We start from the raw sequence: 21,555 nt of genomic DNA on the forward strand, positions 1-21,555 counted from the left end.
AGAGAGAGAGAGAGAGAGAGAGAGAGAGAGAGAGAGAGAGAGAGAGAAACAGATGAATAGAGACAGAGGCTGAGAAAAAGATGGAAAAAACAGAGAGAACAGATATAGATCTTGAGAGAAATAGAGACAGATATAGTGGCAAAGACAGAATAGCAGAAGCAGAAACAGAAAGAGAGGAGGGAGGGAGAGTAAAAGAGAGAGGAGAGAGAACAGAGAAAGAATAGAGAGAATCAGAGAAAGAGGCATTTGAGAGAAGACAGAAACAGCTTGAGTGAGATAGAAGAAACAAAGATAGAGGAAGAGACTGAAAGAAATAGAGTCAGAGACAAAAGACAGAAACATTGATAGGAAAAAAAGAATTATGTGTGTGCATGTAAAATAAAAGTATTTACTGGATTTCTATGGTGCTTTGAGGTTTGTAAAGTGTTTTATCTACATCATTTCATTTGATCCTTGGGGGAGGGAAGTGTCTGCAGTCCTTTGCAGGCTGTTTTTCTATCACAGACTTTATGATGCCCCAGAAACCTCTTCACCCTGAAAGCTCACTCTATCTTGGACTTCACACTTTGGACCTACCTTCCATCCTTTTGGCCTCTTCCTCTGATTGGCCAGTTCCTCTGTTCCTCTCAGAATCTCCCTCCACTTTAAGAAGGGCACTCAGGCTAACTTTGACTTTATTCCTCTCCATTCTGTACTCCTGATGATCCTTTCCTCTATGATGCCTTTGCCAGAAAATCTTCATCTCTTCTCTTTCTTCCTACTCCTTTTCAACTCCCTTTTCCTTCTTGTCTTCCCCCATTAAAATGCAAGCTCTTTAAGGGGATGGATGGTCTTTCTGCTTGTGTTTGTGTTCCCAGCATTTAACAAAGTGCCTGGTACATGGAGAAGAGCACTGGAGCTTGCAGTTGCAGGAGACTTGGTCCCAGATCCATGGCCAAAAGGAGTGCTGGGGCTTGCAAAGGAGGAGGGGTTCTTCCTGGGTGAAGAGAGCACAGATGAGGAAGGCAGTTACCACACCTCGTCACACCACCTTGGAAGCACCTAAAACTAGCAAACCCCCAGAACTAGCTCTGAAAAAACCTGATGCATGGGACAGTATGTCTTCTTCACCCACAGGTCAATAGAACCCAATATTAACATAAAGTTCAAAGTCAAAAAAAAATAGGTTGGAAAACTGAGTGAACAACAAAAAAAATGATTAAACAACAAAAACTTTATCATAAAAAGTGATTATAATGGCAGGGAAAACAAAGACAAACTAAGAATGAGATAGTACTGTGAAAACAGCTATAACCAAAGCCTGAAGGAAAAATGCTAATTGGACATAAGTTCAAAAAGAATTCCAGGAAGTGTTAAAGAAAGAAATAAGAGTGGTAGAGGAAAAAATGGGAAAAGAAATGAGAGTGATGCAAGAAAATTATGAAAAGAGAAATATCAACTTGGCATGAAAAAAATATGGAAGAAAATAACAGCTTACCAAATAGAATTGACCCAATCATAAAAGGAAAAAAGAGGTACAAAAATTAACTGAAGAAAAATACTCCTAGAAAAATAGAAATTCATCAATTATTTTAAAAAGAGGTACAAAAGCTCACAGAAGAAAACAAGTCCTTAAAAATTAGAACTGAACAACTGAAAGCTAATAACTCTCTGACATTAAGAAATAATCACAGCAAAAGGAATGAAAACATAGAATAAAATGTGAAATGTCTCATTGGAAAAACAACTGATCTGCAAAATTGATCAAGGAGAGACAACATAAGAAATTATTGTATTTAATGGAAAGCTATGATCAAAAAAGGACCTAGTGATCACATTTCAAGAAATTCTCAAGGTAAATTGCCATGATATCCAGAGGAGAGAGGAGCATATGTGGTTGGGTTGATCACAAGGGAAAAGAGGACCTGATTCAGAGGGTAAACTAGAAAAAAAAATTCACCAATCACCTCCTGGAAGAGATCCCAAAAGAAAAACTCCAAGGAAATAGTGAAACTCCAGAGTTTTCAAGTCAAGAAGAAAATATTGGAAGAAACCAGAAAGAAACAATTAAAATATCATGGATCCATGATCAGGATCACATAAAATTTAGTTGCTTCCATCTCAAAGGAGCAGAAGGCTTATAATATGATATTCCAGAAAGAAAAAGAGCTAGGATTACAACCAAGAATAACCTATTCCAAAAAAAAAAATTGAGTAGTATAAAATTACAGGGGAAATGGATATTTAATGAAATAGAGAACTGTCACAGAAAATTTGACATTCAAAGACTCAAGCATAGCATTAAAAAAAAGTTAATATGAAAAAGAAATCATAAGAGACTCAATAGTCAAAATGTTTACATTCCTGGAAAATGATGCATGTAATTCCTAAGAACTTTGTTATTATTAGGGCAGTTAGAAGTAGTCTACATAGACAGGGGGCACTAGTATGAGTGGATTATGTTGGGATGATCCTTAAAGATTAAAGTGAATACTTTGTATTTTATTCAAGAGGCAAACAATCTACAAAGCCATCTTTGCTCAGCATTCATTCTGACTAATTAAGATCTATTGGGAGCACAGTCAGAATTGATAAATAGCTTAAATTATAAATTAGTTCCAATGAAGTACACTGGTGTTGTGTTCAAATAATAATAAATAAAAAAAAGAACTGAAACTAAGCTAATAAAATAATACCATGTAGAGACCCTTAGAAGAATAGCTAATGAGGAGCTGGCTTTGTTTCATGATCATCATATCAGCTGTTCTTATGGAAATGCTGCTTCTAAAACAAACTTGAAAGTAGTTTGTTTTAATCCTGCAACATGTTGTATGCTGTGAATTTGCTTCAAATTTATTTCAATCTCAGTTCCTATTCTCAATCAGTGGTGATTATATTCATAAGGTTTCACTTGACGTAAAAATAAGTTCTTTTTTTTCCCCTTTTCTTTTGGAATTACATTTTATTTGGCAATCTAGGTCAACCTTGGACTTCTCTATCATGTTTTTAGGAATTTCACTAGCAGGAATTTCATCATCTGGCAAATTAGCATTAGCCTTAGTACTCATACTTCATCAGTACCCTATGAAGCCTGGAGGTGCTCTAAATAGGGAGGATCATAAGTCAGAAGCCAGGGGAAATTTTAGTGTTGTTGCTGTTATTCAATCATTTATTTGTTTCTGGTTTTACATGACCCTGTCATCTGCAAAACCCCCAAAGTTCATAGTTTTGTTTTGTTTTGTTTTTGGCAAAGATACTGGAGTCATTTTGCAAATGAGGAATTGAGGCAAATAGGAGTTACTTGTCGAGGATTACACAGCTTGCTAGTAAGTATCTTTCCAGATTTGAACTCAGATCTTCCTGACTCCAGATTGGTGTGCTATCCATTGCACTATCTAGCTGACCTCACAAACTTTAGTAATTGGTACCTAAAGCAGTGGGATCTCAGTATTGGCTTGTTAGAAAAGGAATAGGGAATGGACCCAGCGCCCTTAAATGACTGTATGCAGAGACACTGCCCATTTTTTTATTCATCAGAGCTCTGGGATACACAGAAGGAAATAAAGCTGTCTCATACCTACCAGGATCACAGGCTAAGGGTAAAAAGAAAGGGGTTGTTTCCCAGGATGACCAAAACTCTAGAGATCTCTTCTCTGACTTAGTCCTCTCAAGTGAGGACAGAAGCAATTCACAATTGGAAGTTATAAAGGAGATAAGGATTGAACTAGGGCAGGGGTGGGGAACCTGTAGCCTCCTACATGTGGCCTCCTAGGTCCTTGCATGCAGCCTTTTGCCTGAGTCCAAGTTTTACAGAACAAATCCTTTTATTAAGGGGGTTTGTTCTGTGAGGTTTAGATTCAGTCAAAGGGCCACACTTGAGGACCTAGAGGGCCACATGTGGCCTCAAGGTCACAGGCTGTCCACCCCCAACTAGTCCAATGCCTTCATTGGAGCAACAAGAATCAAAGAAAGTAAAAGAAAGTAGTGAAAAGTTGAGGCAGAATGTAAAACCTAGTACCAGCCACCCCTTCTAGAATTGCAAGGGTAATGGTATCCAGGCTACAGATGAGGCAGTATCAAATCAAACTACTAAATCTATCCAAGATTATAGGACAAGTGGGAGCATAGTCTTCATACAATCCAAAGAGGAAATGAGGCCAGTGATGTGAGTAACAAAAGAAAATATCAAACACAATAATTCCACCATAAGCACACACAGACCCTCAAAGAAAAGAATGACTTGGTCACAAGGTCTAAAGAAGTGTTGAAAAAAGTGTAGTAGGCCATTAAAACTTTAACTGAAAAGGAAAGAAACTCTGGAGAAATAAAATAGAATAATAAATGGCTTAGAAGGTGGAAAATATTAAGAAGTAGTCATTCTCTAATCAGGAAATGATCAAAGCATTTGAACAGGCAGTTTTTGGAAGAAGAAATCAAAGACATATATAATCATATAGAAATGCTCTAAATCACCAAAGGTCAGAGAAATGCAAATTAAAACAACTCTCACACCTATCAGATTGGCTAAAATGATAAAAGGGGGAAATGACAAATGTTTGAGGGTATATGGGAAAATTGGAACACTAATACAGAGTTGGAATTGTGAACTAATCCAACCATTTTGGAGAGTGATTTAAAATTATTCCCTAACAGTCATAAAACTTCTGTATGCCTTTTGACCTAGCAATATCACTATTAGGTCTATTTCCGAAGGTGATAAGGGGAAAAGGTAAAGAAGCTATGTATTCTAAATTATTTACAGCAGCTCTCTTTGTGGTAGCAAAAAAAAAACTATAAACAGAGGGGATTCCCATTAATTGGGGAGTGGCTGAATAAATTGTGATATATGCTTGTGATGGAATACTACTGTGCTGTGATGAACAGGTTGGTTTTAGAAAAACATGAGGGGCAGGTAGGTGAAGTGAATATAGCACTGGCCCTGGAGTCAGGAGGACCTGAGTTCAAATCTGACCTCAGACACTTAATACTTACTAGCTGTGTGACCTTGGTCAAGTCACTTAACCCCAAATGCCCTGCCTTCATCCCTCCAAAAAATAAAGAAAAAAGAAAAGCATGAAAAAACTTGCATGACATAATGCAGAGCAAAATGAGAAGAACCAAGAACACATTGTGTGCCATAACAGTGATATTGGTCACAAAGCATTGTGAATGACTAAGCTATTCTGAGTAATATGATATTCTAATTAACTACTTAGAATTTATGGAGGAAAATGCTATCCACATCCAGAGAATCAACATATGGGAGTATGTATTGGGTGATTCCATATATGTGTGTCTGTGTGTGTCTGTGTGTGTGTGATGTTGGCTATCTCTCATGTGGAATTGGGGGGAAGAAAGGGAAATAATTCAGAAGTCAAAATGTAACAAAAATAAATATTTAAAAAAAATAAAAGAATTAAGGGATGCTATGAGATAAAGAATGTTAGGTAGAAATGAAAATATTTCTAAAAAATTAAACATTAAAGATATCTACTATCAAATAAAACAGATTTGGAAAACAAATTGAGAAGAAAAAAATTAAGAATTGCTGGACTATCTCAAGATCATCACCAAAGAAACAAACCTCTGGGTACCTTATTTCAAGAAATCATAAAAGTATCCAGATTATTCAATCAATAAACATTTTATGTGCCAAGTGGAAGGCAAAGTGAAAAATAGAAATCTATCCATCACCTTCTGAAAGATATACCAAATTGAAAACATCCAAGTATGTTATAGCCAAAATACAGAGATTTCATGTTGTAGTGGCAACCACACTGGCATGCCCAGGATGGCTGCTAGTATAAGTTCTTAGATCTGCTTTTCTAGAAAAGATAACTGTTTAAGGGGTCAAAAATCTTTGTAAATTACATTCACTAGTCCAGTGGAAAAGTCAGCACCTTGAACTTCAGATAAAATATAAGCAGAGAAATAAAGACCAACAGACAGGGCTCTGACTGCTTGAATCAACTATATGCTTTACATATATACCTGGATCCAGGAAGCCTTTACATCTGAGCAGAAAGCCCCCAAAGCAAAATACCAACTCAAAGTATAAATACATTTCTCAGAGCCAGCAGACATCACAACTTTCCTGACTCAATGCATAATTAGAAATTAGGAAGAGGTGTGAAAGTGTTCCTACAAGTAAGCCTCCCCTAATTAAGCTTCCCTTAATGGTCTCCATGTGAGATCTATTAATGGGCAGCAAAGATCTTAAATCCCATTAACATTACACATATCAAAGCAAAGCTATTGCTAGCAGCATTCCAGAAAAAGACTGCAAGGATGAAGCAGTTACAGTCAGGTTCAAATTAAATGTAACAAAAACTTCTATAAATGAGAAAAAAAAAACTTGTAAATATAATTGAAAAAGTAAAAATGTTTGACCAAGAAAAATTTCCTTTAAAAATTAATTCTAATTTTGGGGTTGGGATTGGGAAGGAATGGAGAAGGGAAGGAATGGCCTTTCATAGACTAGTGAACTTTCAAGGAACCATGATGAAAAAACCAGAGGTCTGCAGAATTATTGAAATGCAAACATAGCAGACAAGAGAAACCTAGAAAGGTAAGTATGTTTGAGCAATGGGAAAGGGTTAAATGATGATAAAGTGCTTATATTCTTGTGGATGAAAAGACACATGATCTTTCAGAATTCCATTGTATTCAAGGATCAAAGTAGGAGTTCAGAAATACAAATGCAGTTCCTGGGTGAGAATTTATCCTGTTATGTTGGTTGTATGAAAAGAAAGAAAAGGGAGAGAGAAAAAATATACCTGGGAAGAACTTAGGAAAAAGAATTAACATTCTATTTCATATAACTGAGGTGCACAAGAAAATTGTACAAACAAGGAGGAACATTTGGAAATCATGACTGTCTTGAACCTCATGTTTTCCTAATGTAGACATAGATGGATCAAACACACACTCACGTTCATGTACATAGAGTTTGTAGACCTACATCTAACTCAACAAGGAAAGAGGCTGAAACAGAGAGAGGATATAGGTGGACTCAATAAGAATGAAAGAGTGCAAGTGAGGAATTTTGAGGGATGGTAAGAATTATGGGGGGGGGGGAAGTGATAATGATGCCCAAAACAAGCAAGTAAGAAAGAAAGGACTTTCAATGAAACATTTTAAATGGACAAGTGAGAGAAAGGAAATGTATAAAGAGACACAGACAGGCAAGGCATTCTTGGTACTACCCTCAAGAAATTGAATACATAATTTTAAATTAAATTTTATGTTTATTTTTAGTTTACATCATTCATTTCCACAAGATTTTGAGTTACAAATTTTCTCCCCATCTTTCCTCTACCCACCACCCCAAAACAGTGATTCCACTGAATACCCCCTCCTTCAATCTGCTCTCTCCTATACCCTCCCCCATTTCCCCTCCAACTTTTCCATTAGGACAAGATGGATCTTTATGACCCAGTGGCTATATATCTTATTTCATATATATATATATATACACATACATATTTTAAACATTTGATTTTAAAACTTTGAATTCCAGATTCTTTCCCTTCCTCCCTCATCACCCACCCTTACTGGGAAGATAAGCAATTCAATATAGGTTGTACATGTGTAACTATGCAAAACATTTCCACAGTGGATATATTGTGAAAGACTGACTATATTTCCCTCCATCCCATCCCACCTCCCACTTGTTCAGTTCTCTACTTTGACCCTGTCCCTTTTCAAAAGTGTGTGCTTCCAACTTCTCTCTCCCCCAACCTGCCCTCCCCTCCATCATCCCCCCTCTCAACACCTTTCCCCCTACTTTCCTGTAGGGTGAGATACCCTATGTAGTATCTATGCCATTCCCTCCCTGAGCCAAATTCAATGAGAGTAAGGTTGACCCATTCCTTTTTACCTTCCTGTTCTTCCCCTCCATTGCAAGTTTTCCCTTGCCTCTTCTATATGAAATAACTTACCCCATTCTGTCTCTCCCCATCTCTTCTCATTATATTCCTCTCTGACCTCTCAGTTATACCTTTTAATTATCATCCCTTCCTATTCAATTGATCCTGTGCCCTCTGTCTATGAATACCTGTACACACTCACACACACACATAAATACACACACTCACATATGTATTCGTATGCCCATATACCCTTATATATATATATATATATATATATATATATATGTATATACACATTTATGTTTCCTTCAACTATTCTCATACTGAGAAAAGTTTCCTAAGTTACAATTATCATTTTTCCATGTAGGAATATAAATAGTTCAACTTTGATAAGTTCCTTATGATTTTTTTCCCTGTTTACCTTCTCATGCTTCTGGTATCTGAATGTCGAATTTTCTATTCAACTCTGATTTTTTCATCATGAATGCTTAAAAGTCCTCTATTCCATTGAATGACGATATTTTCCACTGAAACATGATACTCAGTTTTGCTGGGTAGGTGATTCTTGGTTTTAATCTCAGCTCCTTTGCTCTCCAGAATATCATATTCTAAGCCCTTCAATCCCTCAGTGTGGAAGCCAGATCCTGTGTTATCCTGATTGTGTTTCCACAATATTCAAATTGTTTCTTCCTGGTTGCTTGTAATATTATCTCCCTGATCTGGGAATTCTGGAAACTGGCTATAATATTCATAGGAGTTTTCTTTTGGGGATCTTTTTCAAGAGGTGATTGGTGGATTCTTTCAACCTCTATTTTGCCCTCTGGTTCTAAAACATCAGGGCAATTTTCTTTAAGACTTTCTTGAAGGATAATTTCTAGGTTCTCTTTTTTTTGATCATGGTTTTCAGGTAGTCCAATAATTTTTAAATTATCTCTCCTGGATCTATTTTCCAGGTCAGTGGTTTTTCCAATGAGATATTTCTTATTGCCTTCTATTTTTTCATTTGTTTAGAGATATTTAATAGTATTTTGATTTCTCATAAAGTCACTAGCTTCCATTTGCTCCAATTTAATTCTGAAGGAATGATTCTCTTCAGTGAGCTTTTAAGATTCTTTTTCCATCTGGCAAATTCATCTTTTTAAGGCATTCTTCTCCTCATCGCCTTTTTGAGACTCTTTTTCCATTTGAGTTACTTTGTTTTTTAAGGTATATTTTCTTCAGTCAGGTTGTTGACTCTCTTTTCATGATTTTCTTGCATCATTTTCATTTCTCTTCCCAATTTTTTCTCCAATTCTCTTATTTGGTTTTCAAAATCCTTCCAAGCTCCTTTGTGGCCTGTAACCAATTCATGTTTTTCTTGGGAGCTTTTGGTGCAGGAGTTCCAATTTTGCTGTATTCCTCCTGTTCCATGCTTTGATCCTTTTTGTCCCCAATATAGGAGCATAAAGTCAGATTGTGTTATAGGAATGCAAGATTTTCAGATCTTCCCTTTCCCTAGGTTAAGTGCCCCTGGAGTCTGTGGTGGGAGGCTTGTTTTTCAGGAATGCTCACACCTTGGTGCTTTGTGATTGGGCAGTGGGTCAAGAGGGTTGTTACATTCTCTGACCCAGGAGAAGACTATATAATCCCTGTTGTGAGATTTTGTTTTGGGGCTCACCTTGAGAAGTGCTGTGTGATTTGACCAGATGAGACTCTTGGCAGCCATTGAGAGCCCCCTGGCTTTGAAAAGCCCAGATGTTGATGCTTCCCTCTCTGGTAACTGTGATTTGTTATGGATGTAATGGTTGGACAGTTGGAGGCCTATCTGCTTGATATGTTTTTTCTGTTTTCTTGTAACTTCTGTCTGTATACTTTGAAGTTCAGGGTGCTGATATTTTTTTCCCTGAACAAGGTAAATAATGTATTTGATTGATTGAAGCAAAATTGTTAATCCATTTTGAGTTGTTTCCTTTAGAAAAGCAGATCTAAGAATTTGTGTTGGCAGCCACTCTGGGGATGCTGGGGTGCTTGCTGCTACAGATTGCTGTGCTTGCTTTGTTTTCTTCACTTGCTCATGTTGCCACTCAATTACTTGACTCTTGAGCTTTTTGCCACTGTAGAACTTTGCTTCCAGAGAGGAGAGCTTTGTCCCAAATTGCTGGGGTTTTCTCAGCTGCTGGAGCTATTAGTTGTCTGCTCTCTCTGAAGCCTCCACACACTCTGGTTCACTGGACACACATCCCAGGACCTCCACCCTAGACAGTGATCCAGATCCAAGCAGGTTAAAGCAAGAGCAATAACCCCTCAGACTGGTTGCTTGGTCCCCCTACACTCAGCAGCCCAGGAGCTGAAGCTGCCACATGGTGGCAGCTGCACAGCTGCAGAGCCTCAGCAGCTTCTCCCTCCAGGGGTAGAGGCCAGACGGCAGTCCCAGACTCCCTGTTCCCAAAGTTCACACTGACTTCTCACTTTGTCCTTAGCATTTATGGGTTGATAATTCTGGAAACTGCCAAAGCTGCTGGTGATCCCCTCTCCTGAAGTCCCTCCAGCTGGAGGCTAGTTGTGTCTGCCCTGAGGCTAAAACCTTGGACTCACTTGGGACTGGGCTCTCCTCTCAGAGCACTAAGATGGCCCCTTCCTGCCGGCATGCTGGGCTGCCTTCAGCAGGAGGTTATTTTCTCTATGTCACTTTGTGAGTTCTGTAGCTCTAAAGTTTATTTAGAGTCATTTTTTACATATATTGGAGGAGGTGGAAGTGCGAGCTGCATGGAGTCCAGTTCCTATTCCACCATCTTGGCTTGAATACATATTCTTAAAAAAAGCTGTATTAAATATTTATGGTTTCATATATAATATTCTTTCTTTTCTCCATATATGGACACATTCATGTTTGTTGATGTGTGTCAAGTTCATGATTTTCTGTAAAGAAAATTTCATTTTTTAAAGACATGAAACAACTGAAAAGGGTAAAAGTCTCTAAGAAATAAATGAACTAAAATCAGCACTACATAAAGGCAAAAAAGAATCATCCTGTTCTCTCTCTTCCTTTACCTGCTCCCCCACATTCACACAAACAATTTTTCTGGCCTCATCTGATTGTCTTGTTCTCCAGCTTACATCTTATCCAATTGATGAGGGCCCTCTTAAATCAGAAGAAATTTGGGCCAGTAGCTGTTTCTATTTTCTATATTTCTAAAAAATCTATTCTGATTTTTTTTAATTGAGTTCACTTCAGAACATACTGCTTACAATCATTCTAAATCACTCTTGCTTCAGTCTCTCCAGAGGATGCACATGATTCTGACAAAGCCCACCAAAAAGACTAAGTGAGGTAGATAAAGTTAGAAGGTCAACAATTGTAGAACTAGAGGGATAGTGAGCACATTGGCTATGTTCCTGAAACTCAAAGGACAATAAGAGCAAGTTTCAGGTCAGCAAAATGATAAGCAATCTTGGCTTGGAGATAAAGGGGAAGTCATGGAAAGAGCCCTGGCTCTAAAGTCAGAGAACTTGGCTTCAGACTCTACCACTGATATTTGTTACCTATGTGACCTTGGACAAGTCCCTTAACCAAATCAATGTTTGGCACATAGCACTAACAATAATATGAATAACTATCATTTCCATAGCACTTACTATGCACCAGGCACTGTGCTAAGTGCTTTACAATAATTATCTTTTTGTGTTCTTCAGAGGTAGTGCTGTTAATCCCTGTTTTACAGATGGGGAAGTTAAGACAGTTTAAATTGCTTACACAGGGTCACAGAGCTATTAAGTGCTTGAGGCTGAATTTGAACTCAAGTCTTCCTGACTCTAGAACTCTTGTTCTATCTACTGCACCACTTAGCTGACTCTAGTCAGCATCTAATAAATATTTTCCCAATTATTTATCTATCCATCCATCCATCATCCATCATTCATTCATGACATTTCAATTGTTTTTTGGTTTTGCTTTTTGGAGGGCAATTGGGGGTAAGTGACTTGCCCAAGATCACATGGCTAGTTTTTATGTTAAGTGCCTCAGACCAGATTTGAACTCAGGTTCTCCTGACTCCAGGGCCAGTGCTCTATCCACTGCACCACCTTGCCGCCCCCATTCATGACATTTCATCAGTCATCTCCCTGAGTTTCAATTGCCTTACATGCAAAATGAAGGGGAGCTAAATGGTCTCTGAGGTGCCTAACAACTCTAAATCTATGACCCTAAGGAAGTACATGTCCCTCCTTTTAGGTTGAAAAGGTGAGGGACGATGGATATGGAATGCTGTATGCATATGTTGCTCAGATGCCTAGGTTGGTTTTGCTTAATTATTTTTTTTAAACATAAGGCTCATGATGGAATGGGAAGTTTGGGGTGAAGGGTCAAAAGATGGGGCAAATTGTCATAATTATTCATGATTGTAATGTGAAAAAAATGCATTGGTAGATAAATGATAGATATTTAAAGTGAGCGATAAGAAGTGATCATTTCATTTCGCTCATTGCAAAAGCTGTCTGGTTGGCTTTTTATGTTACGAGATTTACTCATTTAAAGTGTCTAGGTACTCTCCTGTTTAAATCACTGGTCTTTTGTCCTTTACTCCAGTTGACTCTGCACTTAACAGATGTTCATTTCAAGGCACTCCACAGCATTATAAATTATAATAAATTGCTAATTTAGGGATTTGACAAAATGGCTCACTAAATGTGTCCTTGGTATGTACTATAGCAGGGAAAGGGGGAGGTGAGAGCACAAAAAGCAGCATGTGGGGGTCCCAGGAAAGAAAAAATAAGTCTTCTATGTTTTGGAAAGTGACTGTCATAGAAAAGTTATGCCTGCTCTTAAAGTAGCTGGGCCAGCTGCCTCCCATGTGCCACAAATGTTCTTGTCTCTTATTTCTCCTGTTCAATTATTGTGTCTATAAATTGCAAGAGGCCACCTGTGCAATGCACTCATCCAGAAGAGCCCCAAAGGAAGCATTAACATATCAAGCCTCATAAAGCACAAATCCTTAAATGTAAAAACTGACACTTTCATCCTCTTCAGTCTACATCTATATAAAATTTGAGAAAAAAATAAGGAACACTCAAAGATGGATCATTTTTCTACATGCTGTGAAATGTCTAATTGCCACTGTACAACTACAGCTTTTCAAAAGCTAGAATTCCAGACTGGGCCACTTAATTGAAAAAAAAAAAGCCTAAATCTATGATTCAGAAATTATATAGCATAGCTAAACACACACCCTTTTGACTTAAGTCCATCAGCACCAATTCATAACCCTGATTAACCCAATTGTGAAAAACAGCACCTGCTTAGGTATCTGAAGAGAATCAGTTAACAGGACCAACAAAAACCAGTTACCAGACCCAACAGTAACCAAATATTTGCTGTTTCCTTCTTTTTTGTTTGTTCTTATAGGATTTGTGGTTTCACATGCAAATCTCTTTTGGTTCTTCTTGGACATGAAAATATTCGTGTTGATGGATAGTCACCAAGTTCATAACAAAAAAAGAAAAATCTAATAATTTAAATATAAATTATATATTTATATATAAATTATAAATTGAAAATATTATAAAAGGATCATAGTTTTAGGCCTGAAAAAGGCCTCAAAGATTGCTCCTTTCAATAACCTCCTTCATTTAAAGATGAGGAAACTAGGAAAAGAAAGGTTAATTAGCTAGCAAGTGTCAGAGCCAGGATTTGAACTCATGGCCTATGACTCCAATTCAACACTACAAGTTCAGTACTTTTTCATTGGTTTCCTAGTAATCTGTTATTTTGGGGAAATATTCAGGGAGAAAATGTAAGTGATCACACTTATCCTTGGATCATACCATTTTGGAAGCAACAACAAGTAGGCACAAACAGGAACAAAAAGGGAATTTGAAACTCAAAACATTAAAAAAAGAAAAAAAATTCCAAAACATGCAAATGCTACCAAAGAAGGTGCTAATCAATCCATGTGCCTTGCTGCTGTACTCTAAGCACAGCACCTGGCAAAAAGAAGCACTCATGAATGCTTCATTCATTCATTCAGCCCATTTTGTAATCAAAATTGTTTTCTCTGAGTTCAGTAATATGAGGCAAAGATGATGGTTTCACAAAAAGGAGAATAATAAATGGAACTAATCAATGTGAGTAAGCCTAACTAGTCAATTAACAAGCATTCATTAAGTCCCTTTTATGTGCTAGGCATTGTCTTTAATGGAAGATAAAATACAAAAATGATACAGTACCTGCCCTCAGGGTGCTTATATTTTAATTGGAGGCCACACCATATTCAGAGATAAATAAATGCAAGACATCTGCAAAATAAATACACAGTGAATTAGGGTGTGGAAGCACTACAGTTGAGGTGGGGGGGGGATCAGGAAAGGACTTTTGGTGGCAGTGGCACTTGAATGAGCCTTAAAACAACCCAGGAATGGTGAGGAAAGAGCATTCTGAGCATAGTGGGAAACATGTGCACAGACATGAAGGCAAGGGATTGGATGTCATGTGCGTGAATTATAAAACAGGTCAGTTTGGCTGAGTCTCAAAGTGTCTGAGGGGGAGGAATGGACACTTAACCTGGAAAGATCAACTAGAGACAAATCAGGAAGGGTCTTAAGTGACAGATGGAGGAGTTTTATTTTAATCTAAAAGTAAGAATAAGCCACTGAAGCCTCATGAGCAGAGGAGTGACATGGTTAGGCTTACACTTCAGGAATATCAATTTAGCAGCTGTGCAGAAAATGAGATTGGAAAAGGGAGAGACTGGATGTAGAGAGATGAATAAGGAGGTTATTGCAATAATTCTGCTGAGAGGCCATGAGGGCCTGGAATAGGTTGTTTGTAGTATGAATAGAGAGAAGATGTGGAGATGTAAACCAGACCTTGCAAGTGATTTGGATATAGGAGGGAGATTGAGAGCAAAGTGTCTAGGATGATTTAATGTGCCTTAAATTGCTTTTCATTCCCTTTTTGTGTTAATCCAATTGTATTTCATCACAACTGACATAAAGGAAATATTTTAAATAGAAATTTTCTCATTAATTATCCCCAGTCCTCCACTAAAGTCTTATTCTAATGTCTCCTCAAGAAGGGGAGCTACCAATATAGAATTCAAAGGCAATACTGATGGGATGGGGACAGGGAGGGTTAAACCCTGGTAGTTTCTACCAACCTGGGAAAGCTTTAAATGTGGGCCTGGTCATGGACCACATGACTGTTTTCCAAGCACCATCATAATTCTGGAAAGTCAGCTCAAATACAGAATGAATGGTAAATTGTTTGTTTTTGCAGGAACCTGAGTTCAAATCCTGCCTCTGACACTTATTAATGATGTGACCCTGGGCAAATCACTTAACCTCTGTGTATGTCCATTTTCTATAAAATAGGGATATAACTCATAGGGTTAAGATCCAAAATGAAAATATTTCAAACCTTAAGATATCAAGTCTTAAGTAGGAGATGCTTAGGAGTTTCTTAAGGTGAACATTCTGATTTTTTCCTTTCTGAAAATACATGTCTTTGGGACAGCTACATGGCACAGTGAATAGAGCACTCACTGGTCCTGGAGTCAGGATGAGCTGAGTTCAAATCCAGCCTCAAACACTTATCACAAAACTAGCTATGTCACCTTGAGTGGGATAACCCCAGTTGCCCTACTTCCCCCTCCCCCCTGCTTCAGAAAGCAAAAAGAAAAAGAAAAAATGAAAATACATGTCTTCACAGATTCATCCCTAAAGGTCACAGATGCATTCATCATTTTAAGTGGTGCTAATTGTGAGAAAAGCATAAGGCTTTGCATTCATTCATTCATTCATTCATTCATTCATTCATTCACTCATTCACAACATAGAGTACCAATCTATGCAACTCATTGTGCTAATAGATATCCACTAGAATAATGACTTGCATTATTTAGGGCTTAGCAAAGTGTCTTCCACATATTAGGCACTTAAATTTTTTTTTTTATTTTTTAAGCAATTGGGGTTAAGTAACTTGCTCAAGGTTACACGGCCAGTTATTATTTCTGGGTGTGGTGCTGAGTATCTGAGCCCGGATTTGATCCAGGTCATCCCGACACTGGAGCTGGTGCTCTTACTCGCTGAGCCACATGGCCGCCCCTGGAAATTGGGGTTAAGTAACTTGCTCAAGGTTACACGGGCAGTTATTTCTGGGTGTGGTGCTAAGTGTCTGAGCCCGGGATTCTATCTCCAGGTCATCCCGACACTGGAGCCGGTGCTCTTACTCGCTGAGCCACCTGGCCGCCCCCACTTAATAATTTTTTACTTGATTTGACTTGTTAATGGTCTTGGGAACCATGAAGACAAGTAAGATGTAAACTGCTCTTAAGGTTATAGCAGAGTGAAAGATCCAATATGTTGTCATTTTTAATGAGCAATTTGTGGTACAGGAAATGAAATATACATATGCATATTTCATTTTCCGTGCCATTATGCCTTTCTGTAGAAAATGGGAACATATTTGATCTTTTGCTGAAATCTCAATTCATAAGCACTATATCCTATTTTAATTCTTTTCTAAATTCTAGCTTTGCTAACTTTAGTCATGGGGACTAAATCCACTAATTCATATATTGATTTTTAAACTATAGCATTTTCTGATAACTTTAAATCCAGGAAGAATAAAAGGCTTTAGAAATTATTGTTGTAGCAGCAGCAGCAGTCATATTGCACATTTCAATTTCCATTGTTGTAAACAGTAACTTTCGCAGTGTTATGCTCTTAACAAAAATAAATATGTAGACTCTGAATTAATTTTAATGTTGATTTTTAAATGCTTCCTAAATTCTTTTTTTTTTTTTTGCAAGTCTGTAGGTAGAGGCATTCAGATCTGTGATTTCATCAGCAAAGTCATCTCACAATGGGGAAAATACTTGTTTCATGTACATGTACATGGGAAACATGTTGCCAACTTGTCTGTAGCTTCCAGTCTTTGAGACTTATTTGGAAGTTAGTGACTTATCAATGATCATCAAGTAGCAGGTATTAGAATAAGTTGAACCTATATCTTTCAGTCTCTAAGGCTAGCCTTCAAAGCATCTGCCAATGGTGCAAAATTAATGAATTTTCGTCACACGTAATGCAGAAAGTATTATTACATGAGAGGTCTAGATGGATAGCCAGAATGAAATTCTGATAATACAAAGAGAAAAGAAGATAATAAAGGGACTGGAAAATGTTTTGGTTTGAATTACTCCAGTTATCATGGAGGAAAGAAATTTCTAGGTACTTCCATGATATTACCACTGGTAACTAGAATCATTGACTAGAGTTTATAAATGGTAATAGTGTACTTGGAATATAACTCCATCAACATGTTCATGGTACAGATGTAAAAGAAAAAAAAATACCCAGAGGTTCTCTCCTTTGGAGTAAAGGTAGAGGAGAAATGGAAAAAGAAGTGAAGGTTAAGAATTTTTTAAAAAGAAGGGGATTTAATAGGAAGTATATCAGGCCCTAGAAACTGAATATCGCAGGTAATGCAGTAATCAATGATTATTTAGAAGCCGTCTAGTTGGGGAGAGAGAACACACAACACATACACACAACATATGCATATACATATGTACACACATGGAATGGCTCTGGCATATGAATTTTAAGTGTGATTTTACATTAAGGATTTCAGATGATAGATATTGGAGTGTGGAGGGACGGGGACGTGCATACATTATTGAAGGAAGAATAGATTAGTTCCCTGATTTGTTTTATGAATGAGGGTGGGAGATTAGCTAATAACTTAATTAGAGATTTTGCATCTCTACCATTATATGAGGAAATATCATGTGTCTTAATTTTTTGAATCAAGAAAAATAAACAATAAATAAGCTAATAAGTAATAAAGCAAAGGAATAGAAGCCTGGTGTATTTGGTCCTGAGAGCACTTGATGAGCAGTGTACTTCTCTTGCAATAGTTACTCACACCCACATCTACAACCACAACCACAGAGGTCCTACAGGTGAGCTAACCTGGGTGAAGGGAGGGTACCTTCAGAGCCGGCAAGAGCTCCAATCAAGTGCTGGCTTTGCCACATGCTGGCTGTGGAGCCCTGAGCAAGTCCCAACACCTCTCAGCACTCTAGGCAGTTCCCTAAGACTCTATGGTAGAGAAAAGGCACTAATCTACAGCAACAAAGGGAGTTTCCTTATCTCAGAGTTGCTTATATCAATGAAATCAGAGATTAGGTGTCTATATATGCTAACTTGACAACTTAAAAAAAACCATAAATATTTCATACACAAAGTAGAACAAGGAGGATTGTATGAGAAACTTTGAAGTTATATAGCATATAGAGGCATAAATATATTCATGAGTAAATACATACATATGTATTTGTCCATGTATGCATATATAAAATATTTATGGTCTTTTATGGTTGTCAAGTTCACGATAAAAAAAAAGATGTTTTTAGAAGAGATATCTTTAAAGGGTTTATTTTAGTTTACTGATAAGAATTTATATTCTATGAAGCTTAGTAGACTAGACAATTAGGAGATTCACACCATTAAAAGGGACCTGATAATTTAAATGAGCCTCAATTTAAATTAGTCACATCTAAATTAGGAACTTTGTGACTATTTCTAGGGTATCTATGTTGTGCAGAGGATAGAGTGCCAGACCTGGAATCAGGAAGACTCATCTTCTTGAGATCAAATCCAGTCTCACACTATTACCAGCTATATGACCCAGGTAAGCCACTTAACCCTATTTGCCTCAGTTTCCTCACCTGTCAATTGAACTGGAGAAGGAAATGGCAAACCACTCCAGCATCTTTGTGAAGAAACCCAAAATATCACAAAGCATTCAGACATGACTGAAATAATTGAACAATAACAATGGCTATTTCTAAGTAGTGCAGTAGGCAAATTCCAAAATTAGCTTTGACATAGCTTGTTAATTTGATATTACTACAAACTTCATTATGTCCCACTACCTGCATTCTAATTCTGACCTCTGACCTGGACTGCTATAGCAATTTCCTAACTGGTCTCATTCTCTCTAGTATCTCCCCTGTCCAATCCATCTTCACACTGATGCCAAAGTAATCATTCTAATGCATAGGTTGGGTAATATCCATCCCCTGCTCAAAAAGCTTCACTGGCATTTTGACTGCAGATTAAAATGTAAAATCCTTAGCCTGGCCTTCAAGGCCTTCTACACGCTTCTTTCAATCTACTTATCACTACCTGCAAGAAATATTTTCCCCATATTTGAATTCTCTTTTCCTTCAAGAAGGTCTAATTCAAGTGTACTTCCTCTGCGAAACCTTTCATTATTAGTCCAACCAGAAGTGATTCTGTCCTTCTTGATTCTCTCATGACATTCTATTCCATTCTTCCTTTCTTTGAATTATGTATTAGAGTTATTTGCATACATATCTTCTCTCCATTACTAGATTGTGAGTTCCCTCATGAATTTTTTTATCATCTATCTCCAATGCCTGCAACATATTTATGAATTATTGAATTGAATGCAATGTTTAGTGCTACTGATCACCCATGAGCCTTCTGTATAGAAAACAAAAATGCTAGAACAATTCTACTCCTAAGAAAGGAATTATCAGAAATAGTCAGGAGCTATAATTTGGAGATCACATCATTTGGAGGTCTTGAAAAGCTTCCATAAAGGGTTTGCATTTTTCCTTTCTTCATGAAAAACAAAGAACATTGAGGCAAATGGCTTAGATAGGAAAAGAGTTATGACAATCATGATAATATTCTAATTATTCGTTCATGAATGAACCACAACTCTCATGTTGAGACATTGTAAGTAATAAATTATTTATAATGTAAAAACTTCAAAAGAGGGAAAATAAACTTGGCATCCCCATGCCTGGAATGCTCTCCCACCTCACCTCTGCTTTGCAGGGTTCCTTCAAGACTCAGCTCAATAATTTGGAACTATGCCCAAAAGGCTATAAAAAACCCTTTGACCCAGCAATACCACTTCTAGGGATGTATCCCAAAGAGATCATATAAGTGGGAAAAGGACCCATATGTACAAAAAATATTTATAGCATTGCTTTCTGTGGTGGCAAAGAATTGGAAATCAAGGGGATGCCCATCAATTGGGGGAATGGCCAAACAAGTTGTGGTATATGAATGTAATGGAATACTATTGTGTTATAAGAAATGAGGAGCAGACGGACTTCTTAATAACCTGGAGAGACTTATATAAACTGATGCTGAGTGAGGAGAGCAGAACCAGGAGAACTCTGTACACAATTACAGACACATCATATGTGTGATGATTAACTTTGATAGACTGGGCTCTTCAGGGTTCTAAGACAACTACAAAGGACTCATGATGGAAAGGCATATACACTTCCAGAGAAAGAATTACAGAGTCTGAATGCAAATGGAAGCAAAATACTTTTTCTTTTTATTTTTCATTTTGTTTTGTTTTGTTTCTTCTTCTTCATTGTTCATTCTATTGGTTATAATTCTTCTTTACAACTTGCCTGACATTTAATGTGAAGGTATATATAGAACCTATATTAGATTGCACGCTGCCATGGTGAATTGCAGGCAAACAGGCAAGTTTCATGAAACAAAATATGACACCTCCCATATACATTGGCACAAAAAAACTTCTCTCAGTGGTTCCATAATAGAATGCAGGGAAAGCAAATAAGTATTTACATGGCTCCTACTATGTGCCAGTTCTTGGTGCTATACCCACTTTTTGTATAGTGTTATATACACTTTGTGCTAAGTGCTTTACAAATATTATCTCATTTAATCAATGAAGATGAAACGATACATGTCTTGAATACCAGATCATAGAAGAGAGTCACCCCAGGGCGGGGTGGGGGCTGTCACAGGGCTTTCCTGTGTTGTCAATCAGTGGCCAGTGAACTGAATAAAGGCAATCAGTTAGGAAGGAGCTAAGGATCTTAGAGACTTTGAATCTCCTTTTAAGGGCACACAGATGATTACTCTTAAGGCATCTTAGCTTTGTCTTGCTAGTGGTCACAAATTTCTGTGTTTGTGAGATTAGTTCAAATTGGATTTACACTTCAAATTCTTGCACATAAAAGATTTCTGCAATGGACACTTGACCAAGTGGGGCACAGAAGGTAGTGCTCAAAATTAGCTGAAAGAATAGCCTCTTTAAATACAACAGGGTGTTTGGAATCAGGGTTGCTGAATTATTTTAAAATATTTAAACATTTTACTGGAAACTTATGAGTGCTCCCTGATATTTCTGTTTGGAAAAAGACATAATGTGTTTAAAAATGATGCATTTTAGATAAGCATGGAATATTATTATTTAAGGGGGGAAAGTCACTATATTACCAAGTATCTTTCCAAAGAATGTGCTCTCTCATGCAGCAGATATGTTTTTTTTTTTTTACAAAAAAAAAACAAAAATTGTGTCTTATTAGTTTTGTGAAAATAACTTGGAAAGATTTCCAGGGCCATAGAGTTGAGAGACTACAAGTACAGAAAAAGACCTGCATTTTCAGAAATGGCCACTGTTTTCAATTGTTTTTAATAACTATATTTATTTGTTACAAAAGAGGGCTTCCATTGAGGGGGTGAATGTGATTAATCAGTGGATTTTAATAGAGATACAAAAAATAAGGAAGACGGGAAGGGAAGATGGATAAAAGGAAGGGAGGATGGAAAGGAAGGGAGAATGGAAGGAAGGAAGGAAAGAAAGACAGAAGAAAGGAAAGGAAGGAAGGAAGGAAGGAAGGAAGGAAGGAAGGAAGGAAGGAAGGAG

General features: G+C 37.3%; 1 long non-coding RNA gene and 1 pseudogene across 1 annotated transcript in view; one reads left to right on the plus strand and one right to left on the minus strand.

The window, feature by feature from the left end:
- The window catches only part of LOC138166733 (large ribosomal subunit protein eL30 pseudogene), a 94,114-nt pseudogene that overhangs the window by 66,984 nt on the left and 5,575 nt on the right, over positions 1-21,555 (minus strand).
- The window catches only part of LOC138166801 (uncharacterized), a 36,274-nt gene that overhangs the window by 1,071 nt on the left and 13,648 nt on the right, over positions 1-21,555 (plus strand). Inside the window, exon 2 of the long non-coding RNA XR_011169739.1 lies at positions 18,412-18,516. This is a non-coding gene — a long non-coding RNA (uncharacterized lncRNA). The remainder of the gene's footprint in view (positions 1-18,411; positions 18,517-21,555) is intronic.

The sequence above is a fragment of the Petaurus breviceps genome, unplaced genomic scaffold (genome assembly GCF_028583685.1).
Source record: "Petaurus breviceps papuanus isolate PSGF00001 unplaced genomic scaffold, PetGlider_PUasm1.0 126, whole genome shotgun sequence".
NCBI classification, from domain to species: Eukaryota; Metazoa; Chordata; class Mammalia; order Diprotodontia; family Petauridae; genus Petaurus; species Petaurus breviceps.